This window comes from Larimichthys crocea, chromosome XXIII (genome assembly GCF_000972845.2).
Source record: "Larimichthys crocea isolate SSNF chromosome XXIII, L_crocea_2.0, whole genome shotgun sequence".
In the NCBI taxonomy this organism is placed as follows: Eukaryota; Metazoa; Chordata; class Actinopteri; family Sciaenidae; genus Larimichthys; species Larimichthys crocea.
In genome coordinates, this window is record NC_040033.1 from 15,951,324 (window position 1) to 15,974,458 (window position 23,135).

Consider the following 23,135-nt stretch of genomic DNA (forward strand, 5'->3'; position numbering starts at 1 on the left):
CCGGATCATTTTCCAACTTCAGCTGTCATCGGCATGAATCTTGACATCTCATTTAAAATCTTATGATTTAACCTCGGCCGGGATGTTTCTGCAGCCCTTTTCATAACTGCGCCGCACACTCAATTGTCAGGGAGAGTGAGGCGTCTTTCCCAAAGAGAGCGCTGGAGTTCCACTGCCTCAGTCTAAGTGTCAGCCTGCAGCTTATTAAAGCATTGTCAGGCAGGAGATTTCAGCCAGAGAGCTCATACCATTATGAGTTGCCCAAGGCCCTTTGAGCAGCTTCAACCACTGGCTACAGAATGCTAGGTGATTTAATATGGCCTGAAGAAAGTGGGTATATATGGATAATCTTCTCTCCTCACATATATCCACAGCCTCTCAGTATTCTTTATGCTGCTGTTTCCTATTCACTCAGCTGTTAGGGGATGGATATCTGTTCATAGGTGTAGTAGTTACAGAGAAAGTGGGTTTAGTATGAATATTTCTGTATTAATAATGGGCTGTTTTATCACTGTTTCTTGAGAAAATAAATATACCCTTTAAATAGAAGCATACTGCTGCGTCTGATGGTTTTGCGTTGCAAAAGCTCGAGAGAAAATAGTTGCTGATGTTGACCTTTAAATAAAAAATTTGATATCAGTCAGTGATCAGGAAATATGATGAAGGTGAGTTTCTGATTTCCCTCCATAGCTCCGGGGTTGTCAATAGTAAACATGTGCATCCCCTCAGGGAACGCTATGATCACAAGCAAAAAGTTTGAGTCACAGCATGAATTGCAGGATCCAGCTGGGTCGGGTCACATGGGGAGCATGTTTAGAGGTAGCTCAGATGCTGCGCTGAGGCTCTCCTTTTACAGAACAAAAAAAATTGAGAGGATGCATCTGAAATCTGAATGTATCATTGACCCTCATGACCCAAATATTTGTAATAAATGTGCACTTTTATTTCTTCATCAAAAAAGCACGTATGCCTCATGAAGACTAAGTAATTATATTAATATTTAACAAATATTTCATTGCCATGCTGTGTGCATGACAGTCTCACGCTCAACAAGGACTTTTATTTTTATATAATCTGACACTGGCGGTCTAAACTGTCTGCATCAGACATTTAATAGATTGAGGATTTTCTCTACTTCTGCCTGGGCGCATTGTGGGCTGCAATGAATTGAAATGAAACGCCTGCAAAGAACTAAACCATCTCCACACTTCAGATTTCATTTAGGCAGAGTCCAAAAAAGTGCTCGTTTTGCCTTAAAATTGCTAGGTTTAAATCTTAGATGCCGACTGTCTCCGACAGGGAACATGTCAAATTAGTGTCTGAGGCACCAACAGTAAAGCTGCTATTGTGATCTGATCCTGCTGGGCCCGGCAATTCTGGCTCAAACTTTTGGACTCTGATCATAGTTCTCCCTGATGGGGCAGAGGAAGACAGATTTTTTTTATTTTGATTTTTTTTAAATGAGCAGAATTATTTCTTCAACAGCTTCCAAAGTAGAAATTAATTAATTTCTATGGATGGTTTGACTGCCACGTCTTGGTCTACATGAGTCTGCTGTCTCAGAAGCTATTTTACAACTGACAAGAACAGAAGATAAGAATCCTTGAACTTAGAGATGCCAAAATTGATGATCATTATTGGCTGATATTCAGTAAAAAATAATGACCAGCATGGTATTCGTTTACCAGCAGATCTTGACCTCTTTAACATGGCATCCATGCAGATAGCAGCCTCTCCAATATGACAACCTCTGCAATGTACAGCAGGCTCCCTTCCAGTCAAGATGACGCAAAACTGAAGAAAAGGAAGGTTTATTCATCTCATAGTGTCCAACCTATGAGGATCATAAAATCTTTGGTATGGAATTAATCCACAGATGCTCCAGTTTAAATTGAGACTTAGGCTGTGACAGATCTTGCCTACATGATTATTGTGGCCAAAAGAGTTAATGATAAAGATTGTATCTTAGAAAATTGAAGGAGGAATATAATATAACGCATAATAATAATCTGTCAAATTCATCTTGAATTTTTAATGCATAACAACATATATTATGCATAATAACACTCAACTGTAACACTGGACACCAGCATTAAGGTGCATTATGGTGATCTACTGTGTTGGAGTATAAACTACAAAGCTGGAATGAAAATAAATGAACATGATGTAACAGGTGCTGGATTATTTACATGATACTGTCATATGTGTATTATTAACCCTCCATCTCTTAACCCCAGTAGTTCTTGTTATTTAAACTGCCAGGTGTATTCACAGGTGTAAAGTACAAGGAGATGGATGTGAGAAAACAAGCAGCTCTTTCCCTTCAGACCTTTTTAAAGATGTTCTTGCTGTTGTTTTCTCACTGGATCTCCTAATTTTTAGGAGATCCACTTTGATTGCTTTGATGCATGTGTATACTATACATTTTCCATTCTGTATAAGATTTTTTTTTTGGTGGAAAATTATGAAACCTCTAACGTTTACATTCCAGGTTCAATCGTAGTGATTTACAGTAAGCAGCCAACAGGCAAACCCACTTCCTGTTGCAGAGATCAAAACTGACTTGGCTACTTGATGGCCTCCCTACCCACAGGTTCACACTGCCAACCCATCTCACCGAAATTATAAAAAAAAAGCCTGTGGGCCTGAGTGTGACTGTGCATTTAAATCCTGAACATGCTTACATGTAGTCAGTCTCATGCTGCTGAATAATAGCACGCTGTTTGTGCCTGCCTTATTAGATTGACGTGGTGTGTGGACACGTGCAGGTGCTGCCAGCGGGGCGGCGGTATATAAATAGGGATGAGAAGCCATTTAGAATGGCAAAAAGGTCTCAGGAACATGACTTGGCATCACATTAAATTCCCTTGTTAAGAGTCTCCATGTTACAAAATGTAGTAGCAGCAGGGGATGTGAGAACCTGGTGGAAAGTGTATGAGCATGCAAACTCATCGGGAGAAGAACTTTGAAGTACTGATACATGTTAGCACGTTGGTTTTAAAACTTGTTAGGATTTTTCATTTTCATTCATTTTCATTTGTCACCATTTTGTAATTATTATATTATTATATAGTATTATTATATCAGTACTCGAATATGAAAAGATGAAAAGAGGTCATCTGGTCTAGGGCGCTAAAATGATCCAACACAGCACTGCCTAACATAAGTCCTCTTACTGAACTAAGCCTGGGGAAAAGTAAGGTCACACACACTGTCCATTTACAGTATAACACTACTTACACCAGCAGTTTCTCAGCAGGATAGGGAAATGAACACATGCAGACACACACTTCACCCATAAATTAAAGATAGAAATGTCAGCTACCACCTCTTCAGAGCAATCTCGTTTGAAGAAACATGCCGCCTGCGTTCTCATTTTGTCAGGGTTTTACATGACCTACATCTGACAGCCGTGACAGGACTGTCACATAAAACACTGCATATGATACAGTCTATCCAATGTGTTTAAGAAGCAATGGGTGATTGTCTCGGTGTTAATGAGGACAGGTAAATTCTTTTTTCTTCTCTCCTAAAACATACAGTCAACAAGGAGGAGGACTTTAATCTGCACTAACAAGCTGTCACCCACATGCATGTCATGTGGTTTAATGTGGTTTAATATTTAATAAGATTCAAGTAAAAGCTCAGGGAAATGCTGCTGTAAGTAAAGAAATGTGTAAGAAATATGACAACTGCAAAATGAATACACAGCTGATTTGAATGCTGTCAAAGGAGACACCTGAATTGAGCAGGTTCTCTGTCACACACGCACGCAGGTAAAGTGGAAACACATTTTGGACTACTTTATATGCCTGTTCAAATGCATCGTAGTAATCTAAACCTCGGCAGGTGACAGGTTTGACATGTTTTGTAGTGGCCTATATGTCAGATACGATTGGAAACACAAATCAATGCAAGGTCTTATTTGCAATCATGACACTGTGAACTCTGTGTACAAGGTTTCAACCACAACAATTGAATGAAGCTTTTCCTACACGTTCTCTTGTTTTGACAAGGGTTAAAAACTACTCACGGTCAAGCACAGGATTGATTTAGGATTGAATTGTCAAAGTGAACCGAAGGGCAAAGGGAAGCAACTGGAATCACGTTCATTTTGTGAAACCACATGTGAGTGCTGAAGGTATTAGTGGTCCCCATTACAAGCTCACATGTAGTTTAATAGATGTGGTTATGGGGTGTTCTAATACAACTATTGAACACATTTAATTACTGTTCTGTTCTTTCAGCCATCCTGCACCAAACCTTTTAAACCACTTTGTGCATTATGAGTGATATTTGAACTATGTGTTCCACCTGTTCTGTGATATTTGAACAATGTGATCCATCCTTTCTGTTCTATTTTTATAAGCGCGGCTTTTGCTTCAATGTCTGTATGTTCTTGACATTTTTTTGAAACAAAATTAGTGGTAAATGTTAAGCTGCTTTCAGTGCTGACCCAAAATAGTGCAATAATGAAGAGACTGCAGTGTTTCACCTTTCTTCTAGCTTCAGTATTCACTCTGGATTGATGTTGTTGCTCCTCTAAATGTAAAATGCCTCACATCGTCGGCAGCTGAGCTTTAGAGGAGTAAAAGTCAAACCTTTAATGAACTGGCTAAGAGCTAAATCTCTGTTGTGTCAATCAGCAACAAACAGCACCAAAAGCGACATTTTTGCACATAAAAAAGTTGCAAACCTTTTCTTACAGCAAAACCACTTTCAAGTCCAGTCATAAAACCCAAGATTGCAGCTATAAAAGAGAAACCCTGATTGAATCTTTAAAGCAATACATCTCCAACCTTATATGTTCTAATGTGACATTTCTTGTATCAAATCATCATGCCTGCAGTAATCAAGTGCATTCTAACATGTGGGAAGAGAGCTTTGGCTCCTACTGCAAGGAAGGTCGCCGTCTCCCTCTCCCTCCTGCATATAAGCCGCATAAATCATGTATGCACACACCCAGTTGAGCCCTGGCTGCTCCGCTCTGCACCCTAACACCCACCCCCATGCAGCGGCCCAAATAAACACGGGCACAGATGAACACTTCAGGTTATCCCCCTGATTCTCCTGCGTACATGTCAAGGAGATAACACTGTCAATGAATATGCAAAACAGGGCCAAGGAGAAGTGACAGGAATGTGGGACTGGGCAGATAGTGACAGGACTCCACTAATATTTCAGCGCATAATGATGTCATCTCGATGCCTGATCACTGAACAATTGACTGAGTGTGGCTGGTGATCAAGCAGCAGCTTATCTTGTCATTGAGGTCACACAGAGTAATGGTGTGTACATTATTTCTGGGAGCGAGTGTGGAAGAAAACAGGACAAAGAATATAACAAAAAACTAAGGAACAACTAACAAAACAAAAAAGCGTTGCATGTCATTATCAGGAATCGGTGAGTCTTTTAACTACTACTAATCTCCTTTTAAAAGTCTCAGAAGTGTGATTAGACTGGTGGGGGTTAGACAGACAGAAGGGTAGTCTACACAAACGAGTGCAGTGACGCCTAAGAACACCAGTCCCAGTCCATACAGAGCCAAAGCATTGATCAACCTCACATTTGAATGAACTGAAGGAAAGGCGACAGAGGTATCGCCTTTCTCTTCCACAGTTATCCACAGAACACTAGACCCACTGCAGGTCTGTGGCAGCAAGGTCTCTACAGCATGTTGGCTGGGCTGATGATGATGATGAAGAGAGCTTCACCTAAAATTCATGGATGTGTTTTATAAAAGCCAAATTATTACAACTCAACAAAGATTGACTTTTACAACTAAATAAAGTCCAGAATGAATGCTCATGGCTGCTTCACCACAAGAGAAAATTAAAAAGAAAAACAACAACATTCTGTTTCATGTACAGTGGTCCCTCGTTTATCGCGGGGGATACGTTCTAAAAATAACCCGCTATAAACGAAATCCGCGAAGTAAGTTTTACAATTATTATACATGTTTTAAGGCCGTAAAACCCCTAACCACACACATTTATATACACCTTTTTACACGCATTTTGTACAGTACTCCCTTAGTTAAACAGGACGCAGAACACATGTGCGCTTCTCCTTTAGCCAATTTAGGACGCAGAACACAATGCGTGTTCATACTGTACAGTACGCTGTAAAAAATAACATGCAAAATTACACTAAAAAAATCCGCGAAACAGCGAGTCCGCGAAAAGTGAACCGCGTTATAGCGAGGGACGACTGTATACATTTTTTTCACAGCAGCCATTTTTCACATGAAATAGTAGGGATAACAGCAAGAGTTTCTAATGATACTAATTAAGGTTCCATTCCATTTATTGCAGCAGAGACTTTCCAGTGAGCCAACATGCACCACAGCAGCACCCTGACTCTGTTTGACCTGAATGGAACTGAACTTTAACAAGAATCATTGGTAACACCTGTGTTCATCTACTATTCCATGTCAAAATGGCTACTGTGAAAAAGGTTGATTGTCCACAAGTCATAAAAATCCAGTTTTCTTCCCCAAATAATATTGTAAGGAGTATGTATATTTGACTGTACATAAGCAAACATAACCCAAAATAAATAAATAGAACACTTGTATATTATGCTTGACTAACTTGACAATTAAATGTCAGTAAAAAAAAAAAAAAGTTGTTTGTCAAGTCTCATGCCCCAGTGGTCAAATGTTGACGTAAATGGGAAACAAAGTGGCTCAGAGCGAGCACCACAACACAACAGGAAAAATGAGATTTGACAATGAACTATCTTCAAACCACCAAACCAAAGTGTCGACTGGGAGCATACCACCTGTTCGTTCTGCATTTTCAATGGGCCTAGGCGCATGCCATTTACCCATAGGCACTGTTGTTATTACTTTCTTTTTATGAATCTTCCTTGTTTAATTCCAGTACAACATACTGAATAAACATGTCTTTGTTACTCCTCAACCGTCAAGGCCCATTGGATGCATTTCAAAAATGTCCCATCGTCTGCTAAACTGATGACATCTGTGGCTTCTTTAACCATGCATATTAACACTCTGCCCCCTGCTAATGCCTATCAAACACACTTGACCTGTCGCTAAAACAGATTTCCTCCATGATTAATCCATGCCTTGTCTTCTGGATTAAGAATTCAAAGGCCCCAGCGCTCACCATTATCCCCAGGCCATGTTCTAATATTGGAGACTGGAGCATTGTCTCGCTCACATATCCTGCCTCTCTCCCTCACTCGCACTCATACACACACACACACACACACACACACACATACACCTTCCAGATCTCTGTTAGGATATTATCATCCCTCTGTATTTCAGACACACCCACTACAAGAAATACCTTTTTAAACCTTAAATTGACATCCTTTATTTAAAAAAATGTCATTATTTGCCAGGCAAAGAAACAAATATTTTTACAGTAACCCAATAATAGGACATGCTGATGGAAGATAATGATGGGAAAAGTAAACATGCTCTTTAGTCATGGTGCTTAGTCATCTATTATAGATATCATCTGTTATCAGGAGTTTACTCAATGAGATTTAACCACATTTAGCTCAAAGATGCCTCAGATAAGACCTTGATAAATATTAATTTTGTTGTATAATTGGCATCAATTCAAGGACTGCTATTATTTGCTGGCAGTTGAAGCGAAAGCTGGGTTAATAGGTTGTTCTAAAATTGAACCGCTGCCCTTTGAGGGCATTTATAACAAATTATGACTTTTTGGGATATTGTGATTATGCGCATGTTAATTATGTTTATTATGTATTTTGTTTGATGTGATAAAATTATGCTGCTTTCTTGGCCAAAAGAGTCTAAGGCCACTTCAGGCAGCTCTGTGAGTGCACAGCAGTGTTTTGGGTTCAATGCATGTTTACTGTGACAATAATGACATGCTGATGATTAGCAGGTAATGTTAACCAACAACTTAAGCGTTTTAGTCAGTAATAAAGTATTGGTCATGATAGCACTAGAGGAAAAGTACATGACAATTCATGACAATCCAACGGTTGCTGCAAGCTTTCAATAAATAAATAAAAACATATCAACCTTGTGCTAAAGGAAAGGTTGCGTCATTAAGGTCAGTGGGATTCACAAACATTTGTACTAAATTTCATGGAAATCAATCAAGAAATATTTCACTGAAAAATTTAAAACTTGACTTGACCCCGAGGCTCACCAATGTGTCCCCCAGAGACCCTGAATATCTGCAGCAAATTCTATAGCAATCCATTCAATTATTTTCAAGATAGTTCACACTAAACCACACATTTCTGCATCACCACCATTAGCAGAGCTGAGAGAGGATCAGCATGTTGAGTTGCATACCATATTACTAAATGGATGGAAATGAACAACTCAGCACTGCCATTGCCAAAACGTGATGAATTGTATTTAGTAGTAGGAATGTTCTTGCTATGTTTCTTGTCTATAGATGGGATATTAGTTGAATAGGAAAATGAAACCAAATTACTTGATACTAAGTGGATAATTTAGTGTCTTGGTCTGACCAGATTGATTACATTGTCTCGATGATGAGAAAGGGCATCACTATTTCAATGAACTGTTCACATATGTCCCACCTTCTGTTATGAATGATGTAGTTCAGTCACTTGTTTTGTCATACCTGGATTGTTGCCCAGTCACCTGGTCAGGTGCTGCTGAAAAACACCTAAAATCAGAAAAGAGAGAAAGCAGCTAAGTTAGTACTTCTTGTTCTTTTTGTGTGTGAAATACAGTACATGAACAATTACTTTGGCTAACTGCAGAGGCTAAACTAAAATCTAGGCTTCTGTTCAGAACAGTTGGTATTCATACCACAACAAATTGTATGATGAGAACTATTATGACGATCCATTCAATAGTTGTAGAGGTATTTTAGTTGGTGGACCAACTACCTAACTGACCAACACTGCCATCCATGGAGCCATGCTGCCAGAGCAACTAAAACAGCACTTAAGTTTGACTTTACATTCATTATACAAATAATTGTACTTGCAGTAGATACCTTTACTTCATTCATTTGCAGATACTTTACACAATTCTCATCACTTGAGTCTTCTCAAGATTCTCGAAAGGTTCTCAACCTTAGAGCAGTTCTTTGATTTTTTAAGAAATTGTTTTTTATTTTTTCTGTTTATTAATTTGTCCTATGACTGAAGTCAGATCCATCTCTCCTCTATATTGTCTATGATAATTACTGGTTGTGGCTGTTTGTTTAGTCCTTTGTCTTGACTGAAAAGGGTAGATAAGAGAGAACGAGACCCAGAGAGGAACTGAGCGATAGAGCAGCCATTCCCCATGGTCCTAGACCAACCTGCACTGGCATTTTATTGAAATATTAAAGGTGAGGTAGATCCGCAGCGACATATTGTAAAGCCTGTCACTCCGATCACAAAGGCACTGAAGTGAGTGGAGGATGGAGAGGAAGAGCAAGAGGAAGCAGAGAATTGGGGCGGTGTAGATGGAGACAGCGGGGGAGGCAAGGGACCTGAGGCTACAATAGAAGAAGTAAACTGTGTGTGCAGGTGACTGAGAGGCAGTGGCTAGGAAAGTCACACTACAACAAGCAATCATAATTTCTAAGCCACTGCTGAGAGAAGTTGGTGAGCAGGACAAGTGGAAAGGAATCGTATTGACACAGGGAAGAGGCGAAGGACGTTGGGAACCCACATGCTGAACATTTGAGAAACCTTTAGGGGATGTTAAAACACCGGCAGATTCTACCAGCCATTGATTTTTCAATTTATTTATTTTATTTTTGTTGCACTTTGATGGCCATGTGTGCACAGTGGAACATGAAGGCAATCCTTGTGCCTATCATGTTGGACCTGGTTTGTAGAGGAAGGACAATGTGATTGGCACCTACTGAAGGTAATGTTTTTTTGGACCCACTTTATCCCCAATTTAGAATAATAATTTACTAACATAATTTACTTTGTACTGCAAAGTTAAGGATGTGAACAGTAATGTGTTTTCTCCATCACACAAAATGCCAAGCTGCTCCTTTTCACCCCCCCAACGAAGACCGTTACTTTTGTGACATGCTCACACTATCCCCCAATTCTAACTTCACTGTGAGGGTGCCCCAGCCAGGGCATTGAAAAGGACAAGATCCCTCACTGACTTCCCACCCACACAAGCAGCACGTTCTGTTTGTTGGAGGTACTGCTATCACAAATCACACTAAGGTCCCTGGTGTGGTTGACGACAATCCCTCTCAAGTGTCAGCCCCTTATAGACTCATAATGTTGTCATTTTCATTGAAAGGTCAATATATGCAAGAACACTTCAAAAACAAATGAGAGCTCAAGCACTCACTAACAGCATTACATGTGACATGCATTGAATCTATCATCATGCAGAGCTGATACTGCAGGGATTTGGAGAAAATGTGACATCATGTTTAAGGTGACCATGGTTAGTTAATCAGACTTTACTGACTTTACATTTTAAAAATCAGAAGTAAGCTGGACATCCATCATTCCCACCAGCTTATCATTTGTTACTATAAAATGCTTTAGAGAATGGGTATGTTTCTGACGGGATGGGGTCAATACTTTGCAGTCAGAGCACTGATCAAGCTTCCGATATCAAATAGATATATTGCTTCCAATAGAACAACATGCCCATGTCGAATGTTTTCGAATAATTTCCCATGAATCATCATCTTTCTCAGAAAGTGCAAACAAAGCAGATGTAGATCTTACATCTTCAACAGTAGCAGTGGCACATATCTTCGTGAATGGTGTCAGAGACTCCCCAACCAGGTCATCATCAAATACCATATTTCTTTTCGCGTTCAGAAAATTAGTGAAGGTAGTTTTTTATAGTTTCTTACTTTTGAATGTTGTTGTCAAACAAAATATTGTCAGACAGAAGGAAAGAGAGACGAGAAAAAACATTATTTCATTGTGTGTGACATACAGTATACAGGCATATTTTATAAGTTAGCCTTAAAGTAGGTTTTCATTTCATTTTCTAAACCCATATTATTATTATTGTTGTTGTTGTTGTTGTTGTTGTTGTTGTTATACTAAAGAATAACTTTATTGTCCAAAGACAAACAGGTGAACCACATTTGAAGAAATACATTTTTTCTCATGAAACTGCTCCCAGTCCCCTAACCTCTGCTCCACCATGAGCACTGTTACTGCTATTGCTCTTCCCACTTACAGAAGATACAGCATATAACCCACAGGTGATTCAGCAAACTCAAGGTCTGGTCTCCAGAGAAAGACAAAATGAATCTTGAGAAATGCAGGAATTCACTAATTGAAATCAAAACCCCTAATCACAAAATCTTCCAGAGACAATCGACAGTTTGGTGTAGATAAGTTGAATCAGAAGGTCATGTGATAGTGTACTCATACATAACTATATAAAATAAAATAAACAGAAACTCTCTCTCTCCCACTTCTTGGCCCCATATTATTCTGGACACAGCATCTCTTGACTTCCCTGTTGCCATTAGCTTGACACTGGACAGGAGGTGGCATCCAAATGGGACTAATCCTAGCCTAATATAATATCACAACTCTGAATGGATTCAGTCCCTTAGGCCTTGACGCGTTGTTCTTGGAAAGTGTGCTCACCAGAATAATGGAACATACTGTGAATAACTGTGGGAGCTCTCTCAAAGGGAAGTGTTAAAATGACCAATGAAACAGAGCACCTGGTAATTACAGTGACAAACACACCTGCATGGTTTGTTTTAGCCGGAAGAGAAAAGTGAACATATTTATACGTTTCAAGTTTGCAGCAAACAAGGAGTATGGAGGGAAAATTATGGGTACAAGTGTATCCAAAGCACAAAGATCTAGATGGATTATTGTGCATAAAGGTTTTTAAAAACTACTTTCAAAATCTAATGACATCTAAGCTTTAATTTTGGCGTTTTTTCCACCATCATCACCTGCTGTGATTGTCTAGTTAGCAGCTTCATACCCTTGTTTACTCCTGATGCCTTGCCTTATACCATAAAGGTATGAGTTCTCCATCAAAACCATAATGCCCTTTAGAAGTAGAATATTATTGCTTCTCGTTGTGCGAACACTGCACTGTTCTCACATACGATAGGCAACAATATGACCTTGTGGCAGATATCCAGCTGGCATCCTGTTACATTAAAAGAATAAAGGATTTTAGATAAGACAGCTTTGAAGATATGGGAGTAGAGTTTAAACTGCTGAGCAAATACTAATTTGATGACAGCAGAGTAACAGACACAAAGAGCCATTTAAGGAAAGTTTCTAGTCTCTGCGGCATTTCACACAATTGATAAAGGTTTTGCGTCTGATGATTTTGAATCAGTCATTAATGTAAAGTACCAGATATGTCCTGATTAAACTGATCTAATGAACAGATCAATCAGCCAGAGGGGAGAATGGGTAAAAAGCTGGTGTCTGGGAAGAAGGCTCTGATCTCATCACCACCCATAAAGCATTCACATTACAGCTCAGACCAGCAGATCAGACAGTCATGATCTGAAATGTCTGTGATAAGTTTTGGTAGCAATCAGGTTTCATTGCATTTGTGGTTATAATGATGAAATAATCATTAGCATTGATACTTGGTATCTTTTAACCATATTTTAATCATTTTAATGACCATGATCTTTTTCTCACCTTAACCCTTTCTTGAGCGAGAAACCATATATGGTAGCTTCCACAGGCTTTAAAAATGGTGTCCCAGGTCTCTCAATGAAGGAGCAGAATCACGTGATTTTCTCCAGCCAATCAGCTATTGTCATGTTATGTCACGATGATGAATATGGTAACTTATTTGACTTTAATTTACAGCCTAAAAAGGAAAACGTCTCTTCTTATATCCACCAATAACACCCTGAAATTTCAAATTTTCAAGTTTCAATGATGCCCTATGAAGGGTGAACCATGCAGTTAATATTGACTGATGATGACCTTCATCATCAGGGTTACCATAAACATGCACAAAGGAGTCATTTTAACCAAAACAGAAGTATTTCTAACTTAACCCAAACAACAGTCTTTCCCTAAACCTAACCGAGTTATTTTGTTGATGTCGTCTTGCCGAAAGGGTCGCCAGATCAGAATATGCTTGTACGGTTAAATGATGTGTTCTGTCATTAAATCTGGACAATTTGTTGTGTTAAATGAGATATTCATGATCCACTTGAGGTGGTTGTGTGACACACTATGACTCGATGTCTGAAAACTCTAAACTGTAACCTGCAGGAGAGGTACTGTATCATTTTGTATGGTCTCTGGGAATTGCAGTACAGAAACAGTGTGCGTGTGTATTGTAATTATACCATCGCACGACACTGTGTTCATGTTAAATGTACAGCAGAATTGCTCAAATAGCCGTTCAGCCGCCTCAGCGACCTGAGGTTCCTCTTTATGGTCTGTCCAGCAGGTTGTGTGAAGCTAACATGCAAACTGGAGTGGATTCAGCATTTAGTGATGAGTCTGCACATAAGCAGAGGTGAATAATTTGTCTGGTGGTTTACAAAAGATGTTTTATATGTGTCTCTAGAACTGCATGTGCGTGCTGAATGAAACCACTTGCTTCTTATTAGGAGCATGAACTTGCAAAGCTAATTTCATGCCAATCTTTTCTATTTCATTTTCTTGTAAAATGTATAAATCCTTGAGCTTTCATGCAGATTTTTTGGCCACATTTTTTACCATCAAGCAGACTGAAGACTCACATTTGAAGTGACTCGTGTAGTTTAATCTTATGAGATGTGTTTCATTATGAGAATATTGTTGGCTATTCATTTTAACCGACACGGATCATTCATAATTTAGCAAGTTCAAATTAGCTTTTATTGATTATGGTTGTATACATCTTGGACGCATTAGTAAATCAATATTTTAATGCTATTGTGAAGTTTGGAAAGTGCCTAATTAGGATCATTAAATGTGAATAGCTAATTAGCTATTAGAAACTCTTGTTGTGTTTAAGAGAAAGATCACCTGGCCCTGGTTTCAAGTGCTTTCTGGAAACTTGGGTAGGTAGTCACACAGTACTTCAAGTATTGTCATTATTATTTTGTTGTTTGCAGATCATATAAGTGCAATACAAAGGGATGTAAAAGTCTAGCTGAAGTGTACAGAGTTATACATAAAGTAAAGTTGTAATCTCTCAGTTGTGAGTGCCACTCAATAAAAACAATTTTACTACACCTATTGGACGTACTGTTGCCTTGGCAGCTTTTGACTCCAGAAGATGACAATGTGGTAGAAACATGCAGAAACATGAGTTGCTTCGTTATGTAAGGTAAACCGACTGGAACACATCTGCTTTTATGATTCAAGCCGCTATACATCTTTGAATTCAGCTCTCTAAGGCATGCCATTTTTGTCTTACTTTAATCATGTCATGGAAAACCAGCTAAGGTGTCTCATGTGGGGACTACAAAACCTCACACATGAAACAAATATATTTTTACTCTTCCCCTTGTTTTTGCCGTGCCCCTTTGTTGGCACCTCACAACAGCAGTATCATCAACATGGCTGTACCTCTGCAGCTTAAATAACACAAGCCAGATCATCACGGCTCGGATGGATTGTAAATAGTCGAGGGGGCGATAAATTTGTCACCGCTTGGACAGAGATAGGGCACATTACCTTCAGAGGAAGCATATTTCACCCCTCCCTGGGGCTGATGAAATGCGGAGCACAGGGGCAACACAGCATCTGTAAGTGAGGCCTTCTTTATGGCCTGATTAAGTCATCTGATGCTAGCTATAGAGCCAGCCGTAGCTTTATTTCACCTCCCACTGTGCTGCTGTTGTAATCATCCAGGAGGACTATGACGGTAAAACAGCTTCGGAATAGCCCTTGTAATATGATGGGCACAGTCATTCCCCTTCTCTTTTTATGTGAGCCATTATAACTTCTTATAAACTAATACTGCTGAGTAAGAGGCTTTTCCTTAAACATTCATAGCCTGATTATGTAGGCGCTAATGACTAGGCATGCCGTTTTTGTTGATCTGCAGTACTGCTTAGGATGCAGTTTCCTATCGTCTGAGCTATTTTTGGAAAATAATCATATATCTATATATTTAACTGTATGTCCCTGTTTATTTCATTTTTTATGGTGCTTAAACACTATGTTTGTTTGAGAAATATATGGGACACACCAGCTTTAAGGCTCTGGTTGTGTGGGAGGAGGTCTAAATTAAAGCTTTTTGGGTCATAATTTAACACAAAAGTGTCAGAAAACAGAGAGAACAGAGCATGCACTTTTGAAACGGTCCCAAACTTCAACACATCCATTTGTTTGGGCCTGGCTGACGTGCCTGGCTAGTATCCATACAGGATCAAGGTAAAAATAACAGCCGTACATCATTAGTAAAGCATTATCCTGTTTATTACTGCAGTGATTCAGATGCTGTTGTATCTGTTCAGAGAGTATTATCTGTGCATATCTGAATAATGTATTTGTATTCATTTACATCTGTGCATGCTCATGCTTAAGTCTGATTCGAACAAAATGGGGGCCAGCTCATATATAAACATTGCTCCACGGCTCTACGAGAAAACTCCACAGGGTACCTTTAAAGGACTTCCCCTTAGCCTTGACTGAAAATGAAAAAGATATTTGAAATATTTCATTGCTTTACCCGTCAGTGCCAGTAAATGTGAAACCTGTGTGCCCTTTTTTCTGTTTTGTGTTGTAACGCTGTTGAGCAGATTTCCCTCCATATCCAAACAATGAGTAATGAGTCTGATTCACGGTCCCTTTTCTGAAAGTGATGGATCACAATACCTACAATAATAATTCACCCGTGTTCAAATGCTACATGTACAGCCTTAAATAAACACATTCTCAGATAATTACCTTTGAAGCCGTGCACTTTAAGAGTAAGCAGAAGCTCAAATGATTGAGGACTTATCCATAGCCATTCATCATAGCACAGAGATGAGCAGGCATCATATTACTATAATGCACCTTCCTCTTATGAAAAGTTCAAAAATCAATAGTTTTTGAATGATACTCTGAGGTGATATCGGATTCTCCCCTTGTACTGTATACAGTATATGTGATCAAACCAAGTGCACTTTACATGCCAGGGGGTTTTGCAAAAGAATTGTCCCTCTTTTAGCGTGTGTGTGTGTGTGTGTGTGTGTGTGTGTGTGTGTGTGTCCATGCAGCATTAGCGAGCACTTTGGCCCTCATTCTGTGTGTCCAGACTCATAGGCTCCGGACAAGAAGGGGCTAAAGGCTCCATGAAGCAAAAATACCAGCAGAGTATTTACAGCATGCACGGTGTTAACCCTTTATTCAAAGGTGTTGTAACTGTAACAGTTACCCTCTAAGCTTCCAATACACTTTACACCCTTGTTTCCTGCATGATAATACACTGTAAACCTGATATATACGTGTATGTATATCTAGGAAAGAAATACTACATCTATCTTATATGTCCACACACATATATTTCCTGTGTATGCATACAAACATGCATACACCTCACTCTCTAAGGCCATACTATTATTTCAGTAATGCTGAAGCTATTTACGATAAGAGTTTAAAATGGCGAGGCGTCACAAATCTTTCCCATCTGTACATTTTGGCAACAGAGAGCAGATGGTGAGGCAGAGCCATCTGACAGACCTGTTTGTGTTTTTCAAATCATGAAATTCTATATAGCATGCCCCTTAATCATTTTATAACCACCCCCTCTCTGTTTTCATCTGTTTGTGTCTCTCCCTCGCTTTCCGTTTCCCTCTCTTTCCCCTCACTTTCCTGCCTTGCTTATTATCGTCTCAGTATGTGCCAGACTTTATCTAATCCTCATGCCTCTCTTCCCTCTCCTTGTTTTAGCCCTCAATGAGCTGTGCTGCTTTCCCAAGATACTTCAAATAAGGAGACGGAGAATTTGGTTTCATATGCAATAATTGACTATATTTCACCCCGAACCGCGCATAATGTTGACGACATGGTGAGCAGGTTAAACAGCAGTGTTGGAGCATAACAAAAGGCCTCAGAAAAAGCTTCGGCAGTGCTTTAGCAATGACAAACCATGTAGCGTGTCTCAACGTGGTATCAGTCAATAGCACCACTGTTTTAGTACCTCTCATTGTTCTGCATCCATTGCCTGCGCTGTCAGTTTTCTAAAAATATGAAAAATATTGTTTTCACAGTTCTCTTCCCAGTGGTTTTGGTGGCCACCGCATCAGCCCACCTATGGGCTGCTTATCATGATTTCTTTTTTTTCAATCATACATTTCTAAAAATATGGACTGATGAATAAAATTCTCTTCTCACATCTGCATAGTGATGATTTCTTTTCTTTTGTGCCTCAGCTGGTGTACTCTGCAGTTAACACATATTGCAATTAATGTCATCACATCCTGAAGTCATAAAAAAAATCAACAGTGCTATTAAAGATAGATTCTAATTTTCACCTACTGTGAATAATATTGGACTACTTTCTGGACTGTAATCTGCAGTATGTTTCTCCTGCACTCCTTTCTCCTCTCCTCCTCTCACTGTATTTTGGGTGTACTGATGTTAAGGTGTACGTTTCTGTAGGTGGTGCTCTTCTCTCTGTCTGTTCAGTCATGTGAGCTGCTACTGCCACTGCTGACTACACAGCTCCCATGTTTATTCCAAACAAATGAAAAATAAAGCACATCATCTCCTGTGAGCCAGAGGACTTAACTTTAGGGTTTGCACATATGTAGAAGTGTGTACAACATTGGTGACACTGTTAAGAATAAAATACTGCGCTTTGTTCGTAATGTGGTGCATTCCCACTTAAAGCATCGCCTTGTTTGCGCCAATATATACACCAAACAGAACTAATGATATAAATGCTTTCATCAAGAAGTGGACTATATGCAGATTCACAATTATCTAAGAACTAATTACAAGATTCTGGTTAATTAACATAATATCAAGTAGTCTGTTCAAGTTACTAATATTTACAAAATAGTTCAATTCAGAGTTAATCAAGGAGCTAATATTTAGCTGTTCATTAATTCATTTAATTGGTCAAACTACCCAGGATTGTGTGCACCTAATTGTTATGTCTGAATGTGCTGCACTGTTCAGCACTTCTTTCATTCAAGATATAACAAAATGTATTTTTGCTTTTACAAGGACGACTATCTGTCTATCTGGATCGTTTCGGTGTGATTTGTTGAGGATTGGAGATGTCTGCTGTAGAAGTGCCTGCCAACAAGAGCTCACTGACATATGGTTCGAGGTGTTTAAAGTGCCAAAACATTGTCTTTACAAAGTTCTCAGTAAAGCTGTTCACAGGATGCTGTGTTGTGATTTTAGCACATACACTGCACATGCTTTTTCCGAGTTTTGAACCTTTAAGCGCAACAAACCAAATTGCATTGAGCTATCAAATCATAGCAACAATATCTGGATGGGGTTTTATTAAATTTTAAGTGAACTGAGCCTTTAACCGGAAAGCAGAAGTAAAAGCACTAAAGGTTCCAGATTTGTACTCTTAGCTGTGCTTATTTCTTGCAGATGCAAAGCCATATTAATGTCTGTGGCCTCTATTGCCATATCACAGTAAGCAGGAAATCTTTCCCCATTGCCTCTCCCCCGGTGGCCTGGTTGGTGGTTTAATTTTGTTGAAGTGTTGGCAGATTACCGCTTCCTCAGTGCTGCTGTCATGGAGAATGCGGCCCGGGCAGGCAGTGAGCAGGGAGCCGGCACATTGATAAGGACAGCTGCTCCTGAGAGATTTCCCCGGAGAGAACAGTGAGACAGGGCCGGCAAAGACACGTTGGACATCAGGTGAAAACACCAGGACTACCCTCATTGTAGCACACCAACTGGTATTCAAGTCTCCCTTATTATCTGATAGGCAGCTTACAGGCTGGGAGACCATCAACTTTTGTTGGCGAAATCAAAGAGCTTAAGGGTTGCATTCTGATTGGATTCACTGGCCCAGGCACAAAAAGATCAGCCAGCAGATTGATAAAAAAAAATTAAGTCTTACCCCCTATTGGATTTATTACAGAAAAACATAAAAAAAAATAGTTCCCACTTCACAGCAGAGTTTTTGAACTTCAAAAGGAAGACAACAGAGACAATAGAACAAAAAGATGCTGATAACAACGAGCCTTTAATCATCAACACCAACATGGGGAAAGAGGACCAAAAAATTATTTAGTTCAACTTTACATGAGAAAATAGATTCTTTAATGGACTCATCAGGGAACAGTTTGTTCTATAATAAAAGCAGTAAAAATGACATTTATTTCAATGGGTTCACGTTTGAAAACCCTCCCTAAGGCATAGCATCTAGGCTCCACCATTTATCTTAAACTCTCATTTCCATCTAGTCTTTTTGTTTGCCCAAAACAAAGAACTTTAAACAAAATGGCATTTCCATAAAGCAGCCAAAAAAGCACAGGCCTAGAATCTATTTCCCTTTTCTTTGTAAAAGTGAGGCAGCAGCATGGGCCTTAACTTGAGAGCACCGCCACTGCTCTTTCCCAGGTTCCCACTGGGTTTCCTTGACAGATGTGTAGAGAGGACTGACTTTGATGAGGAAATGTTTCCCCCTCTGTGCAAGTGTTCAGAGGCAGCTGAAACCCGACAGAATGTTTATGTGCATGCATGTACAGAACGTCAGAGTGAGGATGCACATTTTTGAACAGGCTGTCTTTGAAAGATTGGTCCTGTCATGAATTATAAACATCTGTTTATTTGTATTTGCTGATGTGTGTATGGCAGTGGGCAATAATGCTGATAAAAAATCTGCACTTACATCACAGGTTCGACTTTTATATGATAGCAAAACATATTGTGTTGAGATAAGCTGTCAAAATGTATAATGCTAGAAAAATATACTAGACTAATTCCAGTGACCTACCTAATAGTTCCATTTGTGCTCTAGAAATATACAAGCAACATCTGATTGACTGGCAGTAATATTTGTTTACTGAATTGACACAAACGTCCACTTTCACTTCTTCTAAGGGTCATAACTCAGACACGTTGAAACATACAGACACCATACACTCACTGCAATATTCAGCTTCATTAAAATTTCTGATGTCCATTGAGGATAAATGTCCATGAATTAGTTAAGAAATCAGAGAAAATGATTCCTTGTGAAATCATATAAAATCATGATGCAAATTTTTAGGCTAAAAACATATATTCAGAAAGATGTGTCCTTAATTTCTCTTCACTGGTTAGAAGATATTTTTGCCCTTTTTTTAAGCTTTATCGTATAGATGCAGCTGAAGAGTGACAGGAATGTGGGGAGCGAGAGATGGGGAATGACATGCAGTAAAGGGCCGCAGGTCAGATTTGAACCCTGGGCCGCTGCGGCATGGACTGAGCCTTTGTAAATGGGGTGGATGCTCTACCCACTGAGCTAAACAATGCCCCTGTTGATTTATTATTTATCTATTCTTATATTTATGTGAGAAAATTCATGCATCTTTTATCTAATAGCTTAGGGGGGGTTACAAAACTATACTATACTATATTATACAATACAAGACTATACTTTGTATTATATATTTATATTTGCTCCGCATGCTTAATGTCTGTGTATATGCACACGGATTTATAGTAAAACACACAGGTCAACTTATAGTTTTAAAAATAGAATCAATGATCGACTATCCTGAAATTAAAGACTAAATCAATGGGCCCAGTGATTCATACACAGTCATGAGAACGCGATGCAGCCCATAACGGCACCTGAAAGTCGTCCATACCTCATGCTGATAGCCGGTCATTCACCAGCAGTACAGCAACTCACAGGAATAATCTTCCCGCTGGTTTTATTACAGTGATGAATGACTGCTCATTAGTGTCAGCCACCCTCGGAAAGGTTGGACATGATGAGTCTGTTTCATTCAAAAAAAAGCCATGTGACAGCCTGATGAATGTTACATTTCAGTTCGTGCTCTTACCTACAGCAGTTGTGAACTAGTGCAACATGTTTTTTTTCATAAAACAAAAAACAGGAGCATACTGTGTGTTTCACATGCTTCATCATATCTGTTTAAACTCCATGGTTTATGATAGCAGGCTGGTACAGTACGTTGGTGAAGCTTACAGAGGTCAAATGCCAAGATGAACAAATATGGAAGTGTATAGTGCATGCACATAGATCAGGTTGTGCTGTGTATGTGTCAGGCTGCAGCCATCTTTATGTTTATGCAGCTCGCGGGTTGATATTTCCTCTCCCTCTGGTGTTTTTATCCCTGCACTCCAAGATCATTCAGGCATGATTGGTATTCATGTAGGTCTGCTGTCTTAATGCATGGAGGCTTCTGTGGACAGTATATTGAGTGAGCTGATTTTCGCACTCTGTACTGTCAAGAGGAAATAATATACCTGCTATGTTTAAAAGCTTTCCCTTTTTCCACTTATTTATGGTTCTTTAAGATGTCTCCTCTAGAATTTCACTTTCACGCTATTCTCTCTTGGGCATGACATGAAAGAACGTTATCACACTTTTATGTGACAGTATTTGCAAAATCTGCTCAGCTGAGAACACACTGGTCTCCATTGTGGTCTGAATGGATCATAGCCCCAGATTGTGTCTACTAGTGCAAGTTTGACATATTGCCAGAGGTGCCAAGTCCTTTTAATATCCCATGTCTAGTATTGGTGCGATGCATCACCATCACAGACTCCAGTTCCTTTGGCAACTGCCTGCCAGTGAGTCGTCACCCACACAAGACAACAGGATGAACACTCAGTATTCTACCATGGCAATAACATCCAAACACCTCAGCGTGTACTGTCATCTCTTGTAAACATCCCCGCTTGCCAAGGCCCCTTTGAAGGTCAGAAAAAAAATCAAGCATGATGATATTGAGAGAAAAGAGATCGCAAGACAATTTCTTTTAAAAGCAAAGAATAGAGACGCAAAAGGACCTTCAAATTCAAACTTGCTCCTGTGGTGATTTTTCGAATATTCTTCCATTTTTATGGTTAATGACAAATAAATGAAGGATGTTCACTTGAACCTGCATTGACATAATATCTGATCCTGCAAGACGGTCTGAATACCCCTAGTTTCTATTCAATAATATGTTGAATCTTAGAAAGTGTTTACAGTGCAGCCAACCTCGGCCTGTGTGTAACTAAAGAAGCCATTTGAAATAAAACTAGTCTTTAAGTCCTCTGCTTTCCAATAGTTGTGAATAAATATTGAATCATCCTTCAAGGCTGGTATATTACATGCATGTCACAGGGAGACTATTTCAGTCCGCCTCCCCATTTGACACTGATCTGGGGCATTTTATCGAGGGCAGGGGAGAGAATGGAGACATTAATGGGTGGTGTAATTGCATGGCAAGGCTAAAATAGAAAGATGAGTGAAAAAAGATAAAATCAGAACAAAACAAAAAAAAAAATGGTAAAGTGCTGCTGTAAAAGATACCCGAGAAGAATCTGAATACATCTCAGCACAAATGTTTGACAAATTGCAGTCAGGACCGAAGCCAATATTTTGAGAAAAAAATAGGGTATGGGTTCTGTGCAGTCTCTTTTCCATGACAGAAATGAAATTTTACTTACCCGTTTGGACTATTTTAAGTAAACATTATTGGACTGGGGCCAGAGTATAATTTGTTTTGTTTTTGATGAATAGTCTTGTCTAAATGTTTGCAGTTTTGTGCATTATTTAACAGATGTAGCAAGAACAAAATATTCTTGATGTTGTGATGTATAATCTGTTGGAGTAAGGATCTAGTCACTTTGGAAAAGCATGTTTACATTTCTACTAGAGGCCATAATAAAGACAAACATAACAAAGGAGGGGACACTTCAAAATGTCTGACTTTGTGGCTCCAGACAAAACTTAATAAATCCTTGTGCTGGAACCTCCACTTGACTGCAGAGACTGTGATCCAGACTAAAATATTGCAACAACTATTGGATTGATTCCAATAAAATTTAGTACAAACATTCTTAGATTCCAGTGGAATACACTTTGGTGGTCCCCTGGCTTTTCTTACCACTAGCAGGTCAAAGTTTTCACCTATCCAGTGAAATAACTCAACACCCATTTTTCTCATAGCTTGGTCCTCTGTATTTTCCTCTGGTGCCATCCTGAGGATGATATTTGTGGTTGTGAATGAAACGTTTGGTACAGACATTCATGATTCCAAGGGGATGAATCCTAATGAGTTGACACTCTGTTTATATGTGAAACAATA

General features: G+C 39.2%; 1 protein-coding gene across 6 annotated transcripts in view; it reads right to left on the reverse strand.

Annotated features, from left to right (window-relative positions):
• ntng1a (netrin g1a) overlaps positions 1–23,135 on the reverse strand; it is a 243,365-nt gene that overhangs the window by 126,966 nt on the left and 93,264 nt on the right. For 5 of the 6 annotated variants that reach the window (XM_027274086.1, XM_027274085.1, XM_027274084.1 and 2 more), the window contains one exon: positions 8,607–8,651. The gene's annotated coding sequence lies outside the window, so the exon portion shown is untranslated. Of the gene's footprint in view, positions 1–8,606; positions 8,652–18,589; positions 18,690–23,135 lie in introns of those variants that run through there. The other variant, XM_027274082.1, reaches the window with a different exon arrangement.